Below are 27375 nucleotides of genomic sequence, written 5' to 3'. Positions count from 1 at the left end.
AAATGATAATACTAATACAAAAAGAGCACATCTAAAATGTATAACTGGAGTATTACTTTGGATACTGCTCAGCTCATCCATTGTACCTGAAGACTGGAGGATGACTAATGTAACCCCAATATTTAAATAGGGCTCCAGGGGCAATCCGGAAACTACAGACCAGTTAGCCTGACTTCAGTGCCAGGAAAAATAGTGGAAATTGTTCTAAATATCAAAATCACAGAACATATAGAAAGACATGGTTTAATGCAGAGCTTTCCAAAAACTTTTCATGTTGGTGACACACTTTTTAGACAAAATTTCACAACACAGTAATTCAGTCTACAGGCAAACCAGAGGTTAAACGAACGAAACAAATTTCGACAATTTATGTATGTTTCATTAGATATATACATAAATAAAATGTTTCACGACACAACCTATCTCATGAAAACCTTTCATTTATATTAAAAATATATAATATTCCAAAATTAATGTTATTGTTATAATTTATGAGTAACATTCATCTCTTCCCCCCCCCCCCCAAGCACATGTCTGGCCCCCACACTCATGTACCTCTTCTTTTTGATTGTTGCCAGTTAAGTGCTTCACTCTCTTCAGGGTTCAAGCCTGCCATGGCGCATAACACCTTCCATGATCACCAGACACTGTTGCTTGCAGTCAATAGACCTGTTTGCCCACATGCTCCTCATGGCCAGGCCTCATCGGCAGCAGCAGCCAATGATAGGTACAGCTGGGCTCAAGTCCCACCCACCAAGCCCAAAAAAACCGCGTTTGACAGCAAAAATGGCCCAATAATTAGCAACCCGCGAACTGAAGAAAAAAAAAGCGAATTGCTAGAAAAAAAAAGCCAAACTCGCAGGAAATAAGCGAGGTTGGCAACACTCACGTCAGAGTTGCCATCGCATGGGCGTGATGCTGGAGGGGAGCGACTTCAGAGGTCCTGACTGCTTTAATGTGCTATGTTCGCGCAACACCATCACACTGTAGGCGACACACTAACGTGTCACGACACAAAGTTTGGAAAGCTCTGGTTTAATGGAACAAAGTCAGCATGGCTTTAACCAAGGCAAGTCTTCCCTCACAAATCTGCTTCACTTTTTTGAAGGAGTTAATAAACATGTAGATAAAAGTGAACCGGTAGATGTAGTGCATTTGGATTTTCAGAAGGCGTTTGACAAAGTTCCTCATGAGAGGATTCTAGGAAAAGTAAAAAGTCATAGGATAGGTGGCGATGTCCTTTTGTGGATTAAAACTGGCTAAAAGATAGGAAACAGAGAGTAGGATTAAATGGACAATTTTCTCAGTGGAAGGGAGTGGGCAGTGGAGTGCCTCAGGGATCTGTATTGGGACCCGAACTTTTCAATATGGGGCCGATTTTAAATCCTGCGCGCGCGGGGTACATTTGGGCACACTACCCAGTGCACACGAATGTGCACCCGATTTTATAACATGCGTGCGCTGCCGCATGCATGTTATAAAATCTAGGGTCGCTGTATGCACCTTGTGCACGCACCGAGCCCAAGGGGAGCCCCGATGGCTTTCCCCGTTCCCTCCAAGGCCGCTCCAAAATCGGAAAGGCCTCGGAAGGCACTTTTCTACCGCTCCCCCCCCCCACCACCACCTTCCCCTCCCTTCCCCCATCTAACTCACCCCCCAGCCCTAACTAAATCCCCCCCTACCCTTGTTACAGAAGAATCCAAGGCCTTGCTGATGTGATGGTACTGGTTCTATTGCTTTGGACTGGAGTAGGAGGGACGCCTCCTGTTCCAGGAGCAATGAATGATCGGATGTTCTTCACGTCAGTAGAGGTGGGGAATCCAGCGGGATGGAGAGAAAGTTGAGCCTTGAGCATTGACTGTTAGGACCCAGTGGTCCGAGGTGATTGATTGCCATATGTTGTTGAAATGGCACAAGCGGCCTCCCACTGGGACATCTGGTAATGGAACCTGACTGCTGCTCTCTATGTGAAAGTCAAAAACCAGAAGCAGGGCCCGATTGGAGGGCTGTCTGTGGCTTTTGCTTTCGAGTTTGACGAGACTGTGATTTGAGAAATGATCTCGCAGAGCGGCATTTAGCTGCTGGCGGGTAGGACTTCTTTGGTCTATAAAAAGACTTTTTAGAGTCCTTCCGGAAAGGCTGTTTAGAAGGATAATCCGAAGGGAACAGAGAGAGCTGTCTGAGAGTCTCATGATGGTTCGTTAGTTCAGCCACTGTCTTTTGAATCTGCTCGCCAAAAAGATTGTATCCAATGCAGGGGAGGTCGGACAACCGCTCTTGCACTTCTGGACGAAGGTCGGAAGACTTATGCCAAGCCCATCGTCTTGCTGAAATAGCTGCTGCAGACACTCTGGTTGCAGTGTCAAGGATATCATAACATGATCTAATCTCATGTTTGCCTGCCTCCAAAACTTATTAAGTAGGGTGTGGAACTTATCTGGAAGTGATTGAGGCATGGAGGTTGTCAGGTCTTGAAGTTGCTTAAAAATGACTATTATATTGGGTCATTTATAGTTGGTAAGCGCAATTTGGAGGATCAGCATTGATCCTTGAAAGACTCGGCGACCTATGGTATCCAAAAACTTCTGCTCCTTGCCAGGGGGAAAGGAAGTCTGAATTTTGGACCTTTTTGCTTTCTTTTGCGCAGATTCAACCACCACAGATTGGTGATCCAATTGAGGCTTTTGAAAACCTGGAGCTGACTGTATGTATCACGTAGGTAGAGTCAGTTTTTCTGTGGACTGTTGCAACGGAGCCAGGATGTTCCCAGTTCTTTTTGAGAAGGTCAAGAAGAACTTGATGGATGGGGATGGAGGTGATTTCCTTGGGCGCATCCAGGAATTGAAGCAACTCCATCATCTGATGTCTGTCGTCCTGTTCGTTAGTAACTGGAAGGGGACCAATTCAGACATGTCCTTCACAAAGTTTATTAAAGAAAGGTCCTCTGGAGGAGAACGCTTTCTACTTTCAGAAGGTGAAGGTGGTGAGGGTAAATCTTCGGTGTCTGGTGAAGAATCATCGGTCCAGGTATCATAAGGATCCGCACCTGTGTCTCTAGGACTGTAGAGGGACGGGGTAGTTGGATACCTGAAGGCCCCGGTTTAGGCTCTGAAGGCATTGAAGGAATAACCGGAGGCACCGATGAAGGCAATGAAGGACCTGGCGCAGGCATCAAGGCATCGGTGGATGGCTCGATGGCGCCGATGGGGGCATCGATATCGATCTCGATGGCTGAGGCAGTACTCCCGAAGGAGGGATGCGGAACGGTGTTTCTCCTCCCGATGATAAAATCAACAGGGAGGGTACCGGAGCCATCGGTGAACCGGTATCTACCGGTGGAAAAGCTGCAATAAGCGCTTCCATCCTCGATAGCAGCGGTGCCAATGCTGCTGGAATCGGGTCAGTGCTCAGTTCCACTATCAGTACCAATATCGGTGCCGGGGGAACCTGGAGTCGATGCATCGCCTTGTTGATGGCCTCCTGAACCATCCGGTCCAGTTCTTCTCGGAGACCTGGAGCAAGCAGCCCCGGCTCCGGAACAGAAGAAGGAGGCAGAGGCATAGCCGGAGGGACCACTGTTAAAAGCGGAGTTACGGCTCCCGACTCCCTGTCAGATGAAGATTGCCTCGGTGACCCGGTTGCCGAAAAGGTTGGTGCCTTTTCTGGACGGGGTTTCTTCGGCGGCAGCTCGGACGATGGCGAGGTCGATGGCTTCGATGCCTCGATGGTCCAAGACTTTCGGTGCCAATGGCGAAGTTTCTCCTTACGATCTCCTCGGTCCTGAGGGGGGAGAAGAGGGTGTCGAAGGCCGGGAAGTGGTCGACACAGGGCGGTCACCGGTCGGTGGACGATGCTGGCGCGACGTTGACGGTGCCAGTTCCGATGACGTCGATGCAATGGACGGAGTCGGGGTTTGAGCATGGAAGAGAAGTCCCATCTTCTCCATTCTGGTCTTGCGACCTTTTGGTGCAGGTCAAAACAATGTGCTCTCGTCCAAGACACATTACACAGACTTTATGCGGGTCTGTAATGGACATGGTACGAGTACAGTCCGGACACCGATGGAACCCTGACGCCATGGCCATAGAAAAAATCGAGCCGCGGTATGGTCGACGGCCAGTAGGCTGCGAGGGCCAAACTCGACGGTAATAGACGGAAAACGGGTAAAAACTTACCGGAGTACGGCGGACTGAAAAAAGTTAACGGAGGGACCCCTGTGGGGCAATTTAACTTTAAATAATTCCGTGAGGAAAATTCCTGTCAGGAATACTTGCAGAGCTCCTCAACCGCGTGGCAACTTCTGCGTGGTAAAAAGAAGACTGAGGAGGGACCCCTGTTGGCTGCAGGGTTAGTGCCATGCTGGGCATGCCCAGTAGGGGCCAGTCAAAGTTCTATAAACTTTGACAAAAGTGTTCTGTGATTGGGCTCCATCCTGTGATGTCACCCATATATGAGGACTACCATCCTGCTTGTCCTGTGAGAACTTCCCCTCCCTTGCAGCATCCAGACTATCTCCCCCAGCTCCCACAGAGTATTAAGAAACCCATTAATAAATGATTTACAGTGGGCTCTGGTAGAACAAGACATGATTATACAACACCCAATTTCCCTAACTGTGCAGCATCTTGAATATCCAACCCACTACCACAGAGAAGTCGGACATCCGGATTCAGAAACCCAGGAATAAATGGATTACAGTGGGCTCTGGCAGAATAAGGCCTATGATGAAAAGACAGCCACTCTCCCCACCGTTACTCTTACATAATACCTTTTCTGCATTGGATAACAAAGTAGCTGCAGGAATAGAAAATTAAGTGATATCTGAAAGGGATGTACTCACGCTATGTACCCAAAAACCCTTAAACTTTATCAAAGGTCATAAAAGGAAGTTTCTTCTGCTGGGAGACTCAGTCGTCAGAGGAACCAATTTGGGTAATAATTTTGAAGGGGACATAACAGTTTAAATGCCTTCCAGGATCCTCAGCTAGTAGAAATGTTAACCAGATAGTCAACACAATTACAGAAGGAATTGAAGACTCCAGAATCAATGTTATCCATCAGGGCACTAATGACCTCGCTAGACATGGTATCCTTGCAGTACAGAAAGATTTCAAAACCTAGGGACGAAGATTAGACACATGGCAAAGACCATTGCCTTTTCAGAAGTATTACCTGTTCATGGAAAGGGGAAGGAAATGCTCTTCCATATAGATAATTTTAATGTTTGGCTCAAAGCATGGTGTAAATCAAGTGGTTTTGGTTAAATTGGTACATGGAGCAGTGTATGGAACAGTAAAATGTTATAGTGTAAGGATGGTCTACATTTGTCCTTGTCTGAAAAGAGGATGCTAAGTTATAAAATCAGGTGTACATGCGTGTGAGCCGGGTAGCGTGCACATATACGCCCGCGCACCACCTTTTAAAATCTACCCCAATATACTATATATATATTTACATGAGACAAAAAAAATTTCTCTTGACCACATATTTACAAGCTGGGGGATATTTTTCCAATTTAACACATGCTGCTCCTATACTATTTAATTCATATCATGTTGAAGGATAAGAATGTCCCTACTGGTTTAAATAGAAAAGCATCCCTTTTCCCCACTCTTACTTTTCCTGTTCTAGATTGTTTCATACAGCCTGTTCAGAGTTGCAGAGCCATTCTATGCTAGGAGGGGGTATGTAGAAACTAGAGTAGATAACGGGCAGATAAAAATTTGAAAAGGCATGCTGATAAGATAATGAGGTCAAGGCTAATTATACAAAGAAAATGAAACATTTTGAAGTCAATTTCAAAGTCATTTATCTAGGTAAACAGTGATTTATGGGGAGGTACCCGTACTGGAGGTTTTCATGGGTAATGATTCAGATGGACTGAACCAAATCACGGTGAACCTAGAAGATGTGGTAGACCTGATTGACAAACTTAAGAGTAGTAAATCACCTGGACCGGATAGTATACACCCCAGAGTTCTGAAGAAACTAAAAAATGAAATTTCATACCTATTAGTAAAAATTTGTAACCTGTCATTAAAATCATCCATTGTACCTGAAGACTGGAGGACAGCAAATGTAACCCCCATATTTAAAAAGGGCTCCAGGGGCGATCCGGGAAACTACAGACTGGTTAGCCCGACTTCAGTGCCAGGAAAAATAGTGGAAAGTGTTCTAAACATCAAAATCACAGAACATATAGAAAGACATGGTTTAATAGAACAAAGTCAGCATGGCTTTACCCAAGGCAAGTCTTGCCTCACAAATCTGCTTCACATTTTTGAAGGAGTTAATAAACATGTGGATAAAGGTGAACCGGTAGATGTAGTGTACATGGATTTTCAGAAGGCATTTGATAAAGTTCCTCATGAGAGGCTTCTAGGAAAAATAAAAAGTCATGGGATAGGTGGCAATGTCCTTTCGTGGATTACAAACTGGCTAAAAGACAGGAAACAGAGAGTAGGATTAAATGGACAATTTTCTCAGTGGAAAGGAGTGGGCAGTGGAGTACCTCAGGGATCTGTATTGGGACCCTTACTTTTCAATATATTTATAAATGATCTGGAAATAAATACGACAAGTGAGGTAATCAAATTTGCGGATGATACAAAACTTTTCAGAGTAGTTAAATCAAGAGCAGATTATGATAAATTGCAGGAAGACCTTGTGAGGCTGGAAAATTGGGCATCAAAATGGCAGATGAAATTTAATGTGGATAAGTGCAAGGTGATGCATATAGGGAAAAATAACCCTTGCTATAGTTACACAATGTTAGGTTCCATATTAGGTGCTACTATCCAAGAAAGAGATCTAGGTGTCATAGTGGATAACACATTGAAATCGTTGGTTCAGTATGCTGCGGCAGTCAAAAAAGCAAACAGAATGTTGGGAATTATTAGAAAGGGAATGGTGAATAAAACTGAAAACGTCATAATGCCTTTGTATCGCTCCACGGTGAGACCGCACCTCGAATACTGTGTACAATTCTGGTCGCCGCATCTCAAAAAAGATATAATTGCGATGGAGAAGGTACAGAGAAGGGCTACCAAAATGATAAGGGAATGGAACAGCTCCCCTATAAGGAAAGACTAAAGAGGTTAGGACTTTTCAGCTTGGAGAAGAGACGGCTGAGGGGGGATATGATAGAGGTGTTTAAAATCATGAGAAGTCTAGAACGGGTAGATGTGAATCGGTTTTTTACTCTTTCAGATAATAGAAAGACTAGGGGGCACTCCATGAAGTTAGCATGTGGCACATTTAAAACTAATCGGAGAAAGTTCTTTTTCACTCAACGCACAATTAAACTCTGGAATTTGTTGCCAGAACATGTGGTTAGTGCAGTTAGAATAGCTGTGTTTAAAAAAGGATTGGATAAGTTCTTGGAGGAGAAGTCTATTGGCTGCTATTAAGTTGACTTAGATAATAACCACCGCTATTACTAGCAACTGTAAAATGAAATAGACTTAGTTTTTGGGGTACTTTCCAGGTTCTTATGGCCTGGATTGGCCACTGTTGGAAACAGGATGCTGGGCTTGATGGACCCTTGGTCTGACCCAATATGGCATGTTCTTATGTTCTTAAAACTGGCCACATCTGTCAGTGTAAAAATGCATTCATGCTTTAAAAAGATAATGGGGTAGATTTTCAATGGGATACGCACTTAACCCCCAAAAATCTATCCCTGTGCACGCCGAGCCTATTTTGCATAGGCTTGGCGGCGCGCACAAGCCCCAGGACGTGTGTATGTCCCGAGGCTTTCAAAAATGGGCGGTCCGGGGCCTTGGCGGGGGGGGGGGGGGGGGGGAGACACACGACGGTTCGGGGCATGGCCGCAGTTCAGGGGCGGTCCGGAGACGTGGCGGCAGTCTGGGGCAGTGGCCGCGATCCAGGGGCGGTCCCGAGTCCTCCAGCACAGTGGCCTGTGCCAGGGGTTGGCGCGCCAGCCAGCTGATGGGGCACGCAAATTACACCTGCCAGAGGCAGGTGTAACTCGAAGAAATAAGGTGGGGGGGGATTTAGGTAGGGCTGGGGGGTGGGTTAGATAGGGGAAGGGAAGGAAAAGTGGGGGGGGCGCTAAAAAAAAGGGAGGGAACGGGGAAAGCCATCGGGTCTCCCCTCGGGCTCAGAGCGCGCAAGGTGCAGGTGTGCACCCCCTTGCGCATGCCAAACCCGCCCGCATGTTATAAAATCGGGTGTACATTTGTGCGCGCCAGGTAGCATGCACAAATGTACCCCACGCACGTAGGAATTTAAATCGGCCCCTATATTTTTAGCCAGGTTAAAAAAAGAGGCAGCGCTAGAAAGGTTTTAAGCAGAGGAAGAAACATGGCATTTTCAAATCTACGTACACTATTTTACCTCCCTTGGACCACCTACAAAAATATTAGGTGCAAAGTACAAAGGCACTTTTATTGCACTTACTTTACACTAGCTAATTATAAACAAAACAAACAAGGTACAAATTAAAATCTAATCTAAAATCTAAAAGTTAGATAAATATGTGTAGCACAGTGGCGTAAGCACGGGTGGGCAGCTTCCCACCCAAATTGGACCCAGGCCCACCCAACTGGAACTGGAAGTGGAGCACCGGACCTGCAAGGCTGTCACGGGATCCCATCCACACGGCGAAGAGGAGGACCCAGGGCCGGCGCACCATTCCGTGCATTTGCATGGCACACATGGGGAAGCAATTCTGCAACCATATGGCCCACCGATCTTCCTATTTTGGGGGGGGGGGGGAGGGAGCAGAAGTGCCGCACACAGCTTCCTCTTCCTCCCCCTCTCCCCCAAGCAAGAAGATTGGTGGGCCATACGGCCCAAAGAGAGCAGGAGGCCAGTGGCAACATGAGAGGCCAAGTGATCTTCCTGCTTGGGAGGGGAAGGAAGCGGAAGCTGTGCACAGGCTTGAATGTGTATGTGTAGGTGTGAATGGAAGCTTGAATATATAGATGAGAATGGGAGCCTGGGTTTGTGTGTGGGTGAGAATGGGACCTTAAATGTGTGTATGTGTGGGTGAGAATGGGACCTTAAATGTGTGTATGTGTGGATGAGAATGGACCTTAAATGTGTGTGTGTGTGTGTGTGTGTGTGTGTGTGTGTGTGTGTGTGTGTGTGTGAGAATGGGACCTTAAATGTGTGTGCATGTGTGGGTGAGAATGGGTGCTTGAATGTGTGTGCATGTGTGGGTGAGAATGGGTGCTTGAATGTGTGTATGTGTGGGTGAGAATAGGAGCATCGGTTTGTGGGTGAGGAGTCTGGGTTTGAGTGTGTGAGTAAGAATGGGTGCCTGGATGTGCATATGAATGTAAGCCTGGGGAGGGATGAGAAAGTGAGAGCTTGTATGTGTGTTTGCAGAGAATGTGAGCTTGTATGTGTGTGTGTTGGGGGGGGGGGGGAGAGCAAATGAGAGTGAGAGCTTGAGTGTGTGAGGGAGTCTGTGAGAGAAAGTGTGTATGTGTGTGTGTGTAAAAAAAAATTATTTTGAGATGTTAGATATGCCATCTTTGGGAATGTGCATTTCTTATATTTTTGTTTTTTGCTCTTTCTTCAGTATTCCACTGTTCAGAGACTTTAGTTTCTCAGGCTATTTTGGTTTTATCTGCATGTTTCTGTTTCTAATTTGTGGTCTCTTACTTCTATATGTGATAAAGATCAGTTTCTGTTTTGCCTGTGTGTGTGACTGAAATGCAGTATTTCTGCTAGCGTGTAGTTTCTCTGTAGTAGTAGTCCAGCTTGTTCTGTTATTCCCATAGGTGATGTATTAATGTTCTAGGGCCTGGTGTAGTATTTACACTGCTGCTTTTTAATAAGGTTGCTGTTATTTGAATTCTGAGAATCAGTGCTGTGATTGTATGGCAAGGTTCTAGATGCCTCTTTGCAAGAGTTTGTGTTACTTCATAAAATAGCAGTGGAGGGTTATTTTTTGCTGAGGTGACACCAGAATTTGAAATTTTTTTTTCATGTTAGTTGTAATGTGAATTGCCTTAGCTCTGCGCTGCACCTGTTCTGATGATTAATTATATTTTATTGTATTTATGAAGATTTCTGGTTTTCTGCAAAGATGGTTCATGAAAGAATACATTCATTTTTGCTTTATTACATGATTGGATCCGATTGTTTTCTAAACTGCAATAAATATAAAATAAATTCTGATTAATAAGAAATTTTTAATGCTGGTAAGTGCTTGAAATAATTGAGGTAAAATGTTTTAAAGTTTCACGCATGATGCATAATGGCTGTTGCAAATTACTTGGAAAACCATTGTAGGGTGCAGTATATGGCATTATTTATCAATAAGAAAACAACTAGTAAGTCTCAGACCTGCATGCCTACAGCTCACTCATGTTAACCTTGTGCCCACTCAAAAAATCAATTCTGGCTACGCCACTGGTATAGCAACAGTACCCACACTCTTTGCAATAAGACGGACTCTCTGAATACTGCCTCCTTTGCCAACATTTCTTCGATTTCAACGTACATTAAAATTATAGAATCCAAGCTATGATAAGAATGTCATCTTACTTAAAACATAAGGAGAAAAAAAAATCAGAGAACTGCAAAAAAAAACAACAAACCCAAAAACCAGAATTGAGATATAGTATGCAGCCTGAGCAGTCTGCAATCATCCTCCTCCAGAAGACAGGGAAAACCTGACTAGAATAGGAAACTGCCTGAGCAATCGCAAAACTTTTCTAAACAGCTTTTAAATATTCATCAATGCACGACATACAAGTAATGCTCACTGACTCTGCATGTTATCAAAAAAACACCCAGATGTTACAGAAAATAGCACATCTATATTGAATTGCAAATTGTATTTGCTCAATTGTAAGTAGATAAAGGAGCATTTTTTTTTAATCTGAAAAGCAAAGTGGGAGTCCCTCCTCACTCACTTCCTCATCTCTCCAGCTTCCAATTCCTCTCTTTTGTAAAGTCATGCGACAGAAAAATAAGAGACCTAAACAAAGTCACAAAATATATGCCACTGCTCTGTAGTATTTCAGAACAGGTCTTTAAGGGCATTAAAATTCATCTAGCAGATAGCTGGATAAGTGACTTATTGGGCTATCTTTTAGCTGGTCAATATGTGGGCAAGCAATGGGCAGATCGGGGCAGCGCTACTTAGCTGGATAAGTTATCCAGCTAAGTAGCGATCTTCAGCCTTAAATGGATAACTTATCTTCCTAAGTTAGACCTGATCAATAGCAGGTCTAAACTCAGCCAGGAAAAACTTATCCGTCTAAGCAGCAATTTGTCCGGAGATATTCAGCAGCATAGCCGTGCTGCTGAATATCCCATCTAAATTAGCCGGAAATGTCTACCTGGCTAACATGCCGATACAGTAAGGACGCGGTAGAAAGAATGCAGTAGTACCAGACGCACCCTCGTTTTCCGCGTGCACAGTTCGGATCACATACCGCTCGTTACAGTATTTAAATTGCATGCAAATGCAAGCCGCATCCAAAGCACGTCCAAGAAGCGTCCTTGAAGCGCAATCCATTTTACTGTATAGAGCGCTATACAGTGCCTATACAGTAAAATGGGTGCGCTGGTTCCTGTCATTTCAAATGACATTTGAAATGACAGGTACCAGGAAGTGGATGGTTCTCCTACGCTCGGGCATCGGGGATTGCCAGTCCTCTCTCCCCCCCTCCCGAAGCAAGGCACAGGGCGAAAATCGACTCGACATGTTATTAAGAAAATAGAAATTGTAACTAAAGTAAACTTACTGCATGCTTCCAGCAGCCCCAGGCCTCTCTCCCCTCCTCCCGAGGCGCCCACCGTGGCTCCCCTGCCTCTCGGGGGCAGCCGGCAGCGAAAGCGGCTTCCAGCAGACCCGCCGGCGAAGGTGCATGAACGCACGTCCCAATTTGGGTGCTCAAGGCACCTTCGCTGGCTTGAGCACCCAAATGGGATATACAGGCGATGCGAGCTCATCATGCCAAAAAAATTGCACCGGCAGGCAACTGGAAGATTGCCAGAGCGGCGGAGCCAGGGCCGGGGGGGGGGGGGGGGGGGGCAAATTGGACGTGCGTTCATGCACCTTCACCGGCTTTTGGGCGCTCAAGGGTCAGGGGTGATGTCACAAGCTGCAAGATGGCGCTGGGGAGGTTGTGAGCGGCGGAACGGAGGGAGGCAGACGAGCCAGAGCTGCCCCGCATGCAGGAAAGGTAGGGGAGCCGCCGCCGCCCCGGCCCTGGCTCCGCCGCTCTGGCAATCTTCCAGTTGCCTGCCGGTGCAATTTGTTTGGCATGATGAGCTCACACCGCCTGTACGTCCCATTTGGGCGCTCAAGGCAGCGAAGGTGCCTTGAGCGCCCAAATTGGAAGTACAGGCGTGCGTTCATGCATCTTCGCCGGCGGGGGCTGCTGGAAGCCGCCTCGCGGAGAGCGCCCGATCCGCCCCGGGCTCCTGAAGCGGGAGAAGGAATGCTGAAAGAGAAAATGAAGGGACAACACGAGCCAAAGCAGAAGAAGGAATGCTGGAGGAGAGAGTGAAGGGTTGTGAGCCAAAGCGGGAGAAGGCACGCTGAAAGAGAAAGTGAAGGGACATTTGTGAGTCAATGTCCCTGTCCCTGTCAGCACGGGCCTGTACAGGAGACCGGCACCCATGGACGCGGCCAGGGCAGGTGAGCGGGGGCTGGGGAAAAGTTTGCCTGTGAAATTTCATGGGCAAACTTTACCGCCTACCCTCTAACGCAGGGGTAAGGGTAGGCGGTAATTTAGCAGGTTAAAGACGCGGCTAAACTGCAGGTTAAAAAGGCGATAGTCGGGGCTCACGTTACTGTATGGGAGGGAATAGCTAATCGGAGCGTTTACATATCATATACATGCCGCGGGCGGAAAGGGTTACCCTTTGATTTAAAGAAGCGGTAAGGATGGGTTAAAAGGGATAGTGAATCGCGGGTTGGACTTACGCGGCCAAATTGCGGGTACAAAGCGGGTTAGAAACGGGGTAATCGCGGCCGCGCTTTCAGGTCGATACAGTAACGTGCAGTTAAAGATTGCCCGTCTGTAACGTGCTGGGAGCGCACAATACAGACGAGTAAGGCGATCCAGCGATACAGTCTCCAGTTTCACGTGTCCTTAGCGCTTCCTAAAATAGACTCATAACCCTTTCCGCACCCAGCATGTAAATGAACGAAAAAGCTGTATAATGAAGGAATTAGCTATTCCCCTCCTATACTGTAACGGGCGCTGATACTATCTCCTCAGTAACCCGCTGTTTTGCCGCGGCCTTAATGTGTTAGTTTACCGCCTCCCCCTAGTAGGAGTTAGTGTAGTGTAGTGTAGTGTAAAAAACATTGCTTACCCGCCCTGGTCCCGTCCGGTCTCCGGTCCAGCCCGTCCGGTCTCCGGTGTAGCCCCAGTCCGGTCTCCTGCAGCCCGTCCGGTCCCCTCCTCCCGAAGCAAAAAAAACCAAAAAACGAAAAAGTAGCAAGGCTCGGGCCTGCTACGGCAGTCCCTTCTCCCTTCCTCCCGATTTCTCACGGCCATTCATCCAGGCAGAGGGAACCGGTGGCGAAAACGGCCCACGGTTCCCTCTGCCTGGATGAATGCACAGCCACCGGCAGTGAAGGAATGGCCTTGCGATTTCAGCGCTGAAGGCAGTCACATGCCGTGACCACGGCATGTGACTGCCTTCAGCGCTGAAATCGCACGGCCATTCATCCAGGCAGAGGGAACCGGTGGCGAAAACGGCCCACAGTTCCCTCTGCCTGGATGAATGCATGACCACCCGGCTCCCTCCGCCTGAATTAATGCGCGCCTGTGAGACCCGGCCGGGTCGCACAGGCGCGCATTAATTCAGGCGGAGGGAGCCGGCGGCGAAAGCGGCCTCCGGCAACCCCCACCGGCAGGCGCGCATCTGCCGGTGGGGGTTGCCGGAGGCCGCTTTCGCCGCCGGCTCCCTCCGCCTGAATTAATGCGCGCCTGTGCGACCCGGCCTCGTTTGAACACGCGCCCACCCGCCCCCCGGATCCCGCTGCCGCGCCCGCCCAATCGAACACGCGCCTACCCGCCCGCGGCCTCGAACACCCGGCTCCCGCCGCCGCCCGGACCCACGCCGCTGCCTGGATGACCGCATGAAAGTGACAGGTATTTAAAAATTTTTTTTTTTAACACTCAGGTTTTTACATATTTTTGGTTTTTTTTTTTTTTTACACTTCCTGGTGCCTGTCATTTCAAATGTCATTTGAAATGACATTTGAAATGACAGGTACCAGCGCACCCAGGTTACTGTATAGGCGCTGTATTAAGCACCTATACAGTAAAATGGGTTACGCGGGCATAACCCTTCCCTAATGCTTTAAAGCCGCGGCATGCATTTGCATGCAATTAGAAGAGAGTATCGGGGACTAAGTGAAGAGAACTGTGCGTGCGGGGAGGAAGGGTGCGCCTGACACTGCCGCACTGTTTCTACCGCGGCCTTACTGTATCAACCTGTTTATTGTATCGGCCTGTAACTTAGATAATCAGACTACTTTTGAATATTGACCACTAAATTCATAAATTCAAAATTATAAAAAATTTTGGAATAAATAGAGCTGCACATTTTTTTATACCAAATATGTGTAGCTTTATTTATTTTATTTATTTTTAATTTTTATATACCGGAATTCCTGTATGCAATACAAATCAATCCGGTTTACAAGTAACAAAAAGGTTTGCCCTGGTCTGGGAGGTTAGACCAGGGTTTTTTACATAGAACATTGAACAATAACAATCAACCAATGAACATTATTACAAGGAACAGTGAAATATCAATAATATTTAACAAATAATAAATAACCTTGTTCGTGTTTTGAATAGTATGTGTGTGTTCCCCTTTTTACAATGGACTTTAGTAGCCTATATCGACTGCAACGGTTATATAATATGTCCTCTGTTAAATGACTGTTAAGTAGGCAATTTTAAATAGTTAAATGTTAAATAGGCATTGCGAATAAGCAAGTACGTGTAAGAAGTTAAGTGTCAAGCTATTCGTGACACCCTACAATGGTTGGATCTGAAAGACAGGAGGAGGTGCTTAGTTACACTCTGGGAATTGGAATGCTTGCCTGAAGAGCCAGGTTTTTAACCTTTTTTTGAATTCTGGTAGATTGGGTTCGAGTCGTAGGTCTGGTGGGAGCGCATTCCATTGGTGTGGTCCTGCAGTGGAGAGTGCTCTTTTTCTTAGTGTTGATTTGGCAGGAGCTGCGACTAATGTGCCTTTGTAGGCGCTTCTGATGGGTCTGGAAGATAAGTGTGGCTGAAGTTGAATTTGTAGAGATATAGGTGCGGCGTTATGGATTGCTTTGTGAATGATGGTTAAGGTTTTATATAGGATTCTCTGTTTGATGGGTAGCCAGTGGAGGTAGCTCAAGATGGGGGTAATATGGTCTCTTCTATTAGTGTTAGTTAGGATTCTGGCTGCGGCATTTTGTACCATCTGTAGGGGTTTGATGCTGTTAGAGGGGAGGCCAAGTAAGATTGAGTTGCAGTAATCAAGTTTCGAAAAAATAATGGATTGAAGAACGAGGCGAAAGTCATTGAAGTGAAGGAGTGGCTTTAGCTTCTTTAGGACCTGTAGTTTAAAGAAGCAATCCCTGGTGGTTGTGTTAATGAATTTTTTTAGGTTAAGTTGGTTGTCAAGCCATGCTCCTAGATTCCTGACGTCTGCAGAGAGCTCCATGTTTTGTGCCAGGCTGGGTGCGTGGGTGTTCGGTTTGTGAGAAATCAGTAGCAACTCTGTTTTGCTGGAGTTTAGAATCAGGTTCAGGCTGGAGAGTAGATGTTTAATTGGTTGAAGACAATTCTCCCAGTAGGCGAAGGTTTTTTGAATTGATTCTGTGATGGGGATGAGGATCTGGATGTCATCTGCATAGAGGTAATGAGTAAGCTTGAGTTGTGATAGGAGATGGCAGAGGGGGAGGAGGTAAATGTTGAACAGGGTGGGAGAGAGGGATGAGCCTTGTGGTACACCTTGGTCTGATAGGATGGGGTCAGATTCCTTGTTGTTAATTCTGACCTTGTAAAACCTGTTTGATAGGAACGATTTGAACCAACTGAGAGCTGTGCCTTTGATTCCTATGTTTGATAATTGTTCTAGTAGTTGTGAGTGATTTACCGTGTCGAACGCTGAAGATAGGTCTAACAGGACCAGTAAGAATGACTGTTTTTTCTCCAGGTTCAAAAGTAAATTATCTGTGAGAGAAAGCAAAAGAGCCTCTGTGCTTAGTGATTTACGAAAACCATATTGTGCAGGGGAAAGAATGTTGTGCTCCTCGAGATATTCGGAAAGTTGTTTATTTACGGCTTTTTCCATCAGTTTGGAGATCAGGGGCAGGTTTGCAATGGGTCTGAAGTTGGCTGGGTCCGTGGGTGATGCAGTTGGTTTTTTCAGTAGGGGTTTGAGGATTGCAAGTTTTAGTTGATTAGGAACTGTGCCCATGGCTAGAGAGGTATTGATGATTTCTGCAATAGGTTTTGCGACGGTGCTAGGGATGGCGGTGAGCAGATTAGTAGGGAGTGGGTCCGAGGGATGTGCAGATGGTTTAATTTTTTTAAGTAAATTTTCAATCTCCATGGCTGATGTGGGCTCGAATGACTCTAGTCTAGAATTCAGCGTGGGTAGGTATGTGCTATGAGGTGTTGGAAGAGTTTGATGGGTTGTAAGGGAGCTAGTAAGGTTTGAGATTTTTGTCTTGAAGTAAGTGGCTAATTCGTTGGCTTTGCTGAGCGCTAGTTGGTCTGGAATGGAAGGTGGCATTGGTTTGGTGAGAGATGACACGTAAGAGAATAGAGCTTTAGAGTCGAAGATGAAGTTATGAATTCTTTTTGCATAGAAGTCCTTTTTTGTTTTGTGTATGGCGTTTCTGTAGGTGTTGAGGGTGGCTTTGTAGTCCAGTCTGGATGTGGGTGAAGGGTTGTTTCTCCAGCTTTGTTCTTTGTTTCGTAGTTTTTGTTTTAGGGCTTTGAGTTCCGGGGTGAACCACGGTTTTCTGTTGTCTCGTGCCGGTTGAATTACTTTTGAGGAGGTTGGGCAGAGTTGGTCCGCTATTTTGTTCGTGAGTTTGATCCATGAAGTGGTGGCTGTGTTGGCGTCTGAGAGGTCTATTTGTTTGAGATCTTTAGAGCATTGTTCGGTGAGTAACTCCAGTGAGCATGGTTTCCTGAAATGAATGATGGTTTTGGAGATGTTTGGAGGTGGTGTGTTTTTCATTTTGAGGGTTGTGTCTATGATCTGGTGGTCTGACCAGGGGATTGGCGTGCAGGTGGGATTGGTATGGATGGACCAGCTCTCGTTGATAAATATGAGGTCTAATGTATGACCTGCTTTGTGAGTGGGCCCGCTGATTATTTGTGTGAATCCAAGGTGACTGAGGGAGGTGAGGAAGGTTTCGCAGTTAGTGGATTGCGGGATGGAGTCCACGTGAATGTTGAAGTCTCCCAATATGATGGTTGGTTTGTCTGAATTTAAGTGTTTAGCTATCATCTCTATTAGAGGGGAGGGGTTAGCCTCTAGAGTTCCTGGTGTGGCGTAAATGAGGAATATTTGTAGATGTTGAGATTTGAATATGGAGCATTCTAGTTTTGAAGTGGAGTATGATAGTTGTAGGGTTATGCCCAATTGTTTTTTTGCTGCAAGTAGAATTCCTCCTCCTTTCTTTTTCGGTCTAGGTATTGAGAAAAGGTCGAAAGATTGTGTTGGAAGTTGGTTTATTAATGATATGTCAGTGGGTTTTAACCAGGTTTCTGTTATTGCACATATGTCAGGGTTGTTGTCAATAAGGTAATCATTGAGAAGGTGCATTTTTTTGGAAAGTGACTGTGCATTGAATAAGGTTAGGGTGAATAATGAGAGGCCTAGAAGTTGTGTAATGGGAGATGTCATGATGTTGATGAGTCTTTGTTGTCTGGGTGTCTGAATGGGGTCTGGTGGAGAGTTATTTCTGGGTTTTCTCTTGAGTATGGGGATGGAGTAGCTGTGTATCATTGTATGCTGATTTGCTAGGGTTATGAATAGGGGTACGTCTGTAACTGGGTACGTTCAGAATCTGCTAGGATTGATGCTGGAACTGTTAGAATGGAATGGATGCTTTGAGGGTTGGAGTGGATGCTGGAACTGCTGGAGTGAATGCTGGAACTACTGGAGTGGATGCTGGAATGGATGCTGGAACTGCTGGAGTGAATGCTGGAACTACTGGAGTGGATGCTGGAATGGATGCTGGAACTGCTGGAGTGGATGCTGGAACTGCTGGAATGGGTACTGGAATGGATACTGGAATGGATGCTGGAACTGCTGGAGTGCCTTATAAGTGCCTTATAAGTGCAGAGAGTTAATACTTAATCCTCAAGCTGCATATCAGGAGTTTCCCAAACTATGGGTCTACACCAGTAGTGGGCAAACTTTATTTTAAAGGGTGTTTATCAGAGCTGTGTGCCAGGGGATCCCCCTCAGAATTCCATGAGCGGTGGGAAGGGGAGAAGTTACAGTGGCAAGTATACCCCATAGTGAAAGGATCAAAGCAACAACCATTCCAATAAAGAGAGTAATTCAACACAATTAACAAACAGAACATAATAGTTAAAAACTCATATAAAAATGTCCCAAACACTTGTAAAATATTTCAAAACAGAATCATCAAATAATACACAATAACATATGCCCTGAGATTGTCATGGATTAGCAGGTAGGGGAGGAGGGGGTTGTTGCTTTCTTTTTCTCACCCAAACACACAATCTCTTACCTGCAAACACATTTTCTCTCTCATATGCTAACTCATCCAATCACACAATGTGCTCTCACCCACCCACCTATATACATACATGCTCTCTCACCCACCTACACACACACACACACACACACACACACACAAACACACACAGATACATATGCACTCACTCTCACTGGCTCCCTCATCCCCCCACCCCCAGGCAGACTCCCATTCAATCTCTCACACAAACACACACACAGACCCTCAAGCAGGCACCCCATTCATTCTCTCTCTCTCACTAACCCCCCCCCCCCCCCCCCCCCCCCCCAGGGCAGACTCCCATTCATTTTCTCTCTCACACACACAAACACCCAGGAAAGCAGCTATTCATAAATATACACACACACACACACACACTCAAGGCAGGCTCCCCTCCCTTTCTTTTGCTGGCAGTCTTGGAGCCTCTCCTCCTCTGCTGCCGTTGTCACCACTGCCACGTGCCCTGTTTGGGAAGAGCTGATCCACCCTTACAAAAGCCCACTCTGCTGCGCCTTGTATCTGCAAGCCCCGCTATATTAAAAATTTGCAGGTATAGCACTTCCTCCATGTTGATCTTGTGCATCGCAAGATCAGTATAGAGAACGTGCTACCCTTGTGAGTTTTTAATACAGCGAGGCCTGCACAGACAATGAGACAGGCTGAATTCTCCCGGTAGTGCTGATGTGTAGCTTCATTTCTTCAGCCACTGGTGGGATGGGATCCATTGGTGGCCACACAGGCCTCTCTGTTTTTCAGATGCAGGTGGGATGAGGCCAACAGCGGCCCACACAGCTGATTCCGGGGGGGGGGCCACAATGTTCCTCCTCTTCCTGCCCTGCCAGTCGCCCTGCTCCTCTTTAAATGGGCGGATGCTGAGTCCACACTGCTTCACACTGCCTCTGAGGGGGATGTCACCAGTGGCTGCAGACATCCAGGTCAATATCATCAACAAAGACCCTCAATGTCAGGTCGTTTTGATGACATCGTTGCAAAGCACCAGTGGGCCAGAGATAATGGGGAAAAACGAATAGGAGGAGGGCCAGAAAAAGTCTGTCACTGGCCGGGTTTGGCCTGCGAGTCATAGTTTGCCCACTCATGGTCTACACCCAGCAATGTCATTCAGAAAAGTCACAAGAGAAAGGAGCAATGGTCTCTTTACAAAAAACTCAAAGGAAACGCAAAGTTTGTAAATTATTTAAACATACGTTTACTATATTAATATTCCATTTGATTTTTTTTTCGGTGAAAACTAAGATTTTGTTATAGCTTCTAGATGTGTTCTTAAGAGGAATATCAACCAGCAGTTCAGAACATGCCACCTAAACATTTAGAGGATAATTTTTAAAAGCATTTATTCACACAAATGGTCTTTTTACAAATTACTTTGGGGTTGTAAAAGTAGAAGTACACATGGAAGCAATTTCAAATGTACTTTTATGTATACTACAAAGAGGCTCTCCTGGGGGCAGAGTTGGAGCAAGGAAATAATCTATGATTTATGATTTTCAAAAGCATGCTTGTAAATGTTTGCGTGGACATTTACATCTGTGTACAGTTATACCATGCTAAAGTATGCTCTGTCCCAATAATTTTCAAAGTGGATTTACCCACACAAGTCTGCTTTAAAAATTAGGGCTAAAGTCCACATGTACTTTGGGCTATTATAAAATTACCTTCTTAGTGTGTTAACTCACAGGACGCTGAAATCCAGCTGGCTATAATACAAGGACACTGAGTCACCAATTTAGGCAAAACAGACATTTTTGTTTTATAGAAGAAATCAGACCTCAAATTCTTTAAGTTTTAATTTCTGCAAAATAAACCTAAAAAAGGTGTGTGTGAATAAATTTACAAAGTTCTAATTCAGAAATAGCACAAGCACATTAAGTTCCCAGTGTGAAGTAGCACTGTCTCCATCTGCTAACAAAGAGAAAATATCATACCTGCCAAGTTCTTTCCTGTTTGAGTCAGCTTTATAGGCCTAAAAAATACGTTTTAATGCATTTGGAAAGCAAAGGTTTAGATGTTGTCGTGTCCTTCGTTTCTTACAATAGGATATCATCCTCGTATTTCACAAGTGACAGATTGAAGCCAAACTCTGATTTTATCATTAAGTGCATGGAAACTAGAAAGGTAGTGAAAAACGGGTTGTTCTGTTATAATATGGTCTAGAATTTATAAGGATGACCTGTATTACAGCCAGGTGTGTCAGCCAAGCACATCCGGCACATATCTGCACAAAGAAATTCATAGCCTGTTTGGAGGCAACTAAGGCAGAGCCAGAATAATCTATCGCATTCACAGCCATGTGGCCTCAGAGAGGGCTTTGGGATAAATTCAGAGAGGGCTTTGGGAAAGTATCCTTACTAATACCAAAAAATGGGAACATATCACCCCCGCCCTTCAGAGCCTCCACTGGCTACCTATCAAACACAGGATACTCTTCAAAGTCCTCACGATCATCCATAAAGCAAAAAATAACCTCACATCTCTTCACTTATCCACCCAACTCAGACCTCATACTTCCTCTAGACCGATTTAGGAGTGCCTACAGGGACATCTTGTATGCCCCTCAACGAAAACTTCCCTCAGAAAACGCGCCATATCGACAGCAGGACCCCACCAATGGAATGCATTGCCCCCCAGACCTCAGACAAGAAGTTTACCCATCTGCTTTCAAAAAGAAACTTAAAACATGGCTATTCAGCCAAGCCTTCCCAGCCACGTAATTCTTCCTCTCTTGTAACTTCTCTCCCTCAAGTAATTTTCCATGCAGTCTCCACAACCCAGTTTGTAATCTCCGTTGTTTTATTCAGTTCTCATCCCATCCACTCTGAGATGATTTGTATTTAAGTTATTTTATAAGGTTTATGTTATGTTATGATCCGTTTTTTTATGTTAAAAGCCACCTCTGTTCTTTGTATCACCCTGAGCGAAAGTTTTTGTTGTATTGTAAACAGTTGTGATATGTATATTTTTACATGAACATCAGAATAGAAAAGCCCAATTAATTATTTAATTAATTAATTAATTAATTCCGTCTTCATTCATTGATGGCCCATTGTGCTTGCCAATGGAGAACAGCCCACGCATCAAGAGAAAGGCCCACAGAGATTGCGATCAAAAGATGCAGATGCTAGGGCAAAGGGCACTGAAACTTCAAGTATTCCCTGTCCAGAGTCTCCAAGTTGTTCAACTGATGTAGGTAACTGGGATTTTGCACAGCTCTCTGTCTTCCTCTGCCCATATGCAAGGTGCTGATAACTCCCTTAGAGCAGTTCCCCACCCCTGCAATCTCAGGACTGTGGGGGACAAACATTGAATCTCTGTCCCATAAACAGAAGGCAATTAACTGATGACATCACTGATTCTTAATCTGGTCCTCATGTATTTCCTAGTCATTCTGCTTTATAATATACACACAATGAATATACATATTCATTATTTGCATACAACAGAGGTAATACATGCAACGCTATTTCATGCATTTTCTTTGTGGATATCAGACTCAAGGAATGTATTGAGAACCAGTAGTTTAAATGCATGTGACCCAGATAATGACAGATATATCCATCCTAGATACCCTCCCACTGATTTAGATGCATGTGTTGTAGGGAAATAGAGCTGCTTACCTGTAACAGGTGTTCTCCAAGGACAGCAGGATGTTAATCCTCACACATGGGTGACATCATCCGATGGAGCTCGGCACGGAAAACTTTTGTCACATTGAGCATGCCAAGCATGCTGCTAACCAGGCATCCACGCGGGGTCCCTCTTCAGTCTTTCCCACTACCTCTTTGGGGAAATCCATGAATTGTAGAATCTCAAGCGTCTTGTGCCTGGTGTCCTGCTCTGTTAAAAACTGAAAAGGCACAGAGTCTGCCTTGGCCTTTATGAATCCTGCGAAGGAGAGGTCCTCCAGGGAAGATTTTCATCATTCTTCCGGTGGAGAGGGCGTGGAAGGCAGATCCTCCAATTCTTCAGAGGAGGATATGGACACTTCTCCCTCCGAGGGGTCAAAAGGGCCCCCCCCCCCACCTTCGCTGCAACCCTCCGGGGATGCAGGAGGTCGAAGGCACAATGGTGGGCGAGACGCGGGCCTCGAGGACACCGAAAGCGGAGCCGGAGGAATCGATAGGCCTCAAGGTTGCAAGAGCGCCGATGGATCCAATGGCGTCGGTGGGATCGAAGACCCTGAAGGCATCGGAGTAACCAATCCCGATGGCCCTGGGAGAGCTGGGAGGTGACGTGGCACTGTGCGTCCCCGAGCCATCATAGAATCCGATGGCCCTTCTTCCTCGGAGGAGTCGCTCACTGGTATGGGGCCGGTGGTGGTGGCAGCGGTGTTCCCTTCAGCCGCGAAGAGGCTTGGTGCTCTGGAGCCGGCTGTGTCGGTGGAACACTGAGCAGCATATTGAGCCATTCTAGTAATGGCACAAGAACCAGTGGAGTAGGCTCTTGTGGTGGTGGCAGTACTGGTGGAACTGGGAGCTCGAAGCCCTGCAGGGCCTGGCCGACCGCCAACCACACGCACCTCTCTAACTCCTCCTCAAAGGCAGCCAGGGATAAAATGGCTTGAGGAGGAGCAGGTAGAATTGGGACGTCCCCTGGAGCATCGAGGGATGCTGAGTCCTCCACCAGTGTCGGTGAAGGCCGCCTGGAGCCATCGGTGGGGTCGGAGGGAATAGTTTCCTCCACCCTAGGACATTTCATGTGAGACACCGTCAATGTCTGCCTATAGTCTGGCTTAGAAGATGATCGATGATAGTGTTTCTTCGACCTTTCTGTATGGTCACCGCAGTCCTTGCCCAGAACCAATGGCTACGGTGAGGTAACAGACTGAGAATGGGATGACAAAGTCCGCGGTCGGTCCCCTGCACCGAGTTCAGGGCCGGGGAACGTAGGAGGGGGCGATCCCGATGGAGTCAAGATCAGGATCTCCTTACCGAGCTGGGTGGAGGTCCCCAAGGCCGAGGACAGATCCAACCGCTTGGACCCGAATAATTTTTCCATTTTATCAAGATAGTCCTGACGACCCTTGGGGGTCATCTGGGCACAGAGATCACAACCGCAGACATCGTGGGATGCTCCCAGGCAGAGAACACAGATCTCATGGGGATCTGTGATAGACATAGTACGGAGGCACTGGGGACACCAGCGGAAGCCGGTTGATGCCATGGAAAAAAGTACAGGGTGCGAGGTCTATGGTCAGCGGACACCAGGGAAGGAGGCCATTGGCAATCGACTACAAAAAGCACGAGGACTTACCAGATCGCTGAAAAGGACCCAAAAGAGGAGCAAGGGACCCTACGTGATGCATGGAAGTCAAAACACTTCCAAAAAGAGCAAAACACTGCCAAAAAGAAGCGCGAGCTCTGCAACTGCGAGGCAACAGCTTCACGGAAAAGAAGTGACTGAAGAGGGATCCTGCGTGGATGCATGGTTACATTTTCCATCGGATGATGTCACCCATGTGTGAGGACTACCATCCTGTTTGTCCTTGGAGAACATAAGGAATCTAGCCCACAGAACTATCTATACTGCTCCAAAAGGTCTAATATTAGTAAATAATGTTCCATCAAGACTGCTGGTCTCACTTCAAGTAGTGCTGCCTCCTCCAAGCTGCCACACCTTCTCTTCCAGCAATCTCACCAACTCTTCCCATCATGAACTTTGTCCTCCAAATAAGCACACTTCCTGAGCAATTTCCAGACAAAACATCTGCCAAATGACAACCCAGGTATGAGCCACCAGGGTCCTCAATACATAGTCTCTGGCTAGATTAGTTTTCTAATACAAGGGCATCCAGATGAGGACCTCAACCAAATATTGATACAAATACACATCCATTTTCCTTAGTAGTCCTAGGAGTACCATCAGAATCTTAATAAAGCAGAGTTGCTTACCTGTAACAGGTGCTCTCCCAGGATAGCAGGATGTTAGTCCTCACAGATAGGTGACATCATCAGATGGAGCCCTGTCATGTAACACTTTTGTCAAAGTTTCTTGAACTTTGGCTAGCACACTGAGCATGCCCAGCATGCCACCAACCCCGTGGCCACCCGGGGTCCCCTTCAGTCTTGTTTCATAGCAGAAAAATAGGAGAGAAAAATAAACAACAAAATGTAGGCGAACTAAACTCCACAGGGTGGCGGGCGGGTTTCATGAGGACTAACATCCTGCTGTCCTGGGTGAATACCTGTTTCAGGTAAGCAACTCTGCTTTCTCCCAGGACAAGCAGGATGGTAGTCCTCACAGATGGGTGAATAGCAAGCTGTAGGCTGCTCCCAGAATACCCTGGGTCAACAGTCACCCAATATGTGCAACAGCAAGGGGGCCCTAGGTAAGAAGAGTTGGGTTCTTACACTGGAAACAAATTATGGAGGACAAACTGGCCAAAGACGCTGTCCTATTGACCATCCTTGTCCAGGCAGTAATGGGCTGCGAAGGTGTGAAGGGAAATCCAAGTCGCAGCCCTGCAGATTTCGGCAATAGGGACTGCCCAGAAGTGCGCCACTGACACTGCCATGGCCCTCACTGAATGTGCTTTCCCTCGTCCCTCAAGCGGAAGGCCTGCTTGATGGTAGCAGAAAGCAATACAGTCCGCCAACCAGTTAGATAGGATCTGCTTGCCCACTGCAACTCCGATTCTATTTTTGTCAAAGGAGACAAAGAGTTCGGTGAAATGCCTATGGGCTGCAGTGCGGTCTAAATAAAAGGCAAGAGCAAGCTTGCTGTCTAAGGTATGCAGAGCCCGCTCACCTGGATGGGAGTGTGATCTTGGAAAAACGGTGGGCAACACGATGGATTGATTTAGGTGGAAATCAGTCACTATCTTCGGCAGGAATTTAGGGTGAGTGCGGAGCAGACTCCAAGAGATACCAGAGGTAGTCTAAAAGCCTAAGCGTAGGGCAAAAGAAAGGGTCAAGACCTTCCTGCATGCACCAGAACGAGAACCTCCTCCACTTTGTTTGGTACAACCTCTGCGTGGAAGGCTTCCATGAAGCTACAAGGACCTGCAAGACATTATCAGAAAGGTCAAGGGATCGTAATATTAGCCGTTCAACATCCACGCTGTTAGGGACAGTGACTGCAGGTTGGGGTGGTGCAGCCTGCCTTGATCCTGCGTGATAAGGTCAGGCGATGTACCCAGGCGAATAGCCTCCTAGACAAAGAGGTCGCAGAGAATGGGGAACCAGAATTGACGCAGCCATTGTGGGGCTATGAGGATCATGGAGCCTTGGTCCTGCTGTAGCTTCACGAGAGTCTTGGCTGTTAGCGGAATCAGAGGATACGCATATAGGCAGCCTCCGCTCCAGGAGCAGGTGAAGGCATCCATTGCTGGTCTCGTTCAGCTCCTGTGCAGGGAGCAGAATCGATCCACCTTGTGGTTCTACAGAGACGTAAAGAGATCTACGTCCGGTTGACCCCACCGGCAGAAGATTCTGCCCACTATGCAAGGGTACAGGGACCACTCATGGGGCTGGAATGTCCAGCTGAGTTGGTCCGCTATTACATTCTCGGTGCCCGCCAGGTAGATGGCCCGCAGGAGCATGGAACGCGACATGGCCCAGGCCCAAATCTGTGCCGCCTCTTGGCAGAAGAGATAAGAGCCTGTGCCCTCTGTTTGTTCACATACCACATGGCTACCTGGTTGTCCGTCTGGATAAAGATGACTTTGCTGGACAGGCAGTCCTGGGATGCAAAAAGGGCATACTTCATCACCCAGAGTTCCAGGAAGTTTATCTGGCAGGCCGCCTCGGCTCTCGACCACAGCCCTTGTGTTCGTAGGCCATTGACATAGGCTCCCCAGCCTAGGTTGGAGGCATCCGTGGTCAAAGTTACCTGGGCAGCTGGGGGCTGAAAAGGAAGTCCCCTGCTCAAGTTGGATTACTGCACCCACCAGGCGAGAGAGAGCTGGAGTGGGTCAGTTATCTGGACCATTGCCGAGAGTTTCTGAGTGACTTGGTGCCACAGACTGCAGGGTCCATTGGGTGACCCTCATGGCTAGGCGGGCCATTGGGGTGACATGCCATGTGGCCCAGCAACTGCAGGAGCAGATAAGCATCTGCTGGCGACGGATGAATGTGGCCAGCCCGGTCAGGGTGGCTATGCATTCGCTGGGGAGGAAAGCCTTGGCCACCATGGTGTCTAGGTCTTCTCCAATGAAGATCAGTCTCTGGGATGGAGTCAACTGGGATTTCGGGTAGTTGACTAGGAAACCCAGTGACTGAAGGAGGCTTAATGTCACATTGAGGGACTGAAAAGCTCCCTCTTTCGATGGACTCTTGATCAGCCAATCGTCTAGATATGGGAACACATGCACACTGTTCCTGCGTAAATGTGCTCCCACCACTGCCAGGCACTTTGTGAAGACTCAGGGCGCGGAGGCCAGCCCGAAGGGGAGAACCCTGTACTGGAAGTGTCTGCAGCCTATGACGAAGCGCAGATATTTGCGATGAGATGGAAAAATCGCAATGTGCACATAAGTGTCCTGGAGATCCAGAGAGCAGAGCCATTCCCCTTGATTCAAAAGCGGAAGTAGGGTTCCCAGAGATACCATTCTGAATCGTTCTCTGAGAAGGAACTTGTTTAAGGCTCTAAGATAGAGGATGGGACGGATGCCACCTGTTCTCTTT

The 27375-nt window shown here is 46.8% G+C and overlaps 1 protein-coding gene across 3 annotated transcripts in view; it reads right to left on the bottom strand.

Moving 5' to 3' along the window:
* The window catches only part of NCOA1 (nuclear receptor coactivator 1), a 1093244-nt gene that overhangs the window by 774122 nt on the left and 291747 nt on the right, over positions 1-27375 (bottom strand). The gene's annotated exons all lie outside the window — the stretch shown is intronic.

Source organism: Rhinatrema bivittatum, chromosome 3 (genome assembly GCF_901001135.1).
Source record: "Rhinatrema bivittatum chromosome 3, aRhiBiv1.1, whole genome shotgun sequence".
NCBI classification, from domain to species: Eukaryota; Metazoa; Chordata; class Amphibia; order Gymnophiona; family Rhinatrematidae; genus Rhinatrema; species Rhinatrema bivittatum.
Note: the sequence above shows the minus strand (reverse complement) of the source record. Positions and strands in the feature narration are given on the sequence as shown.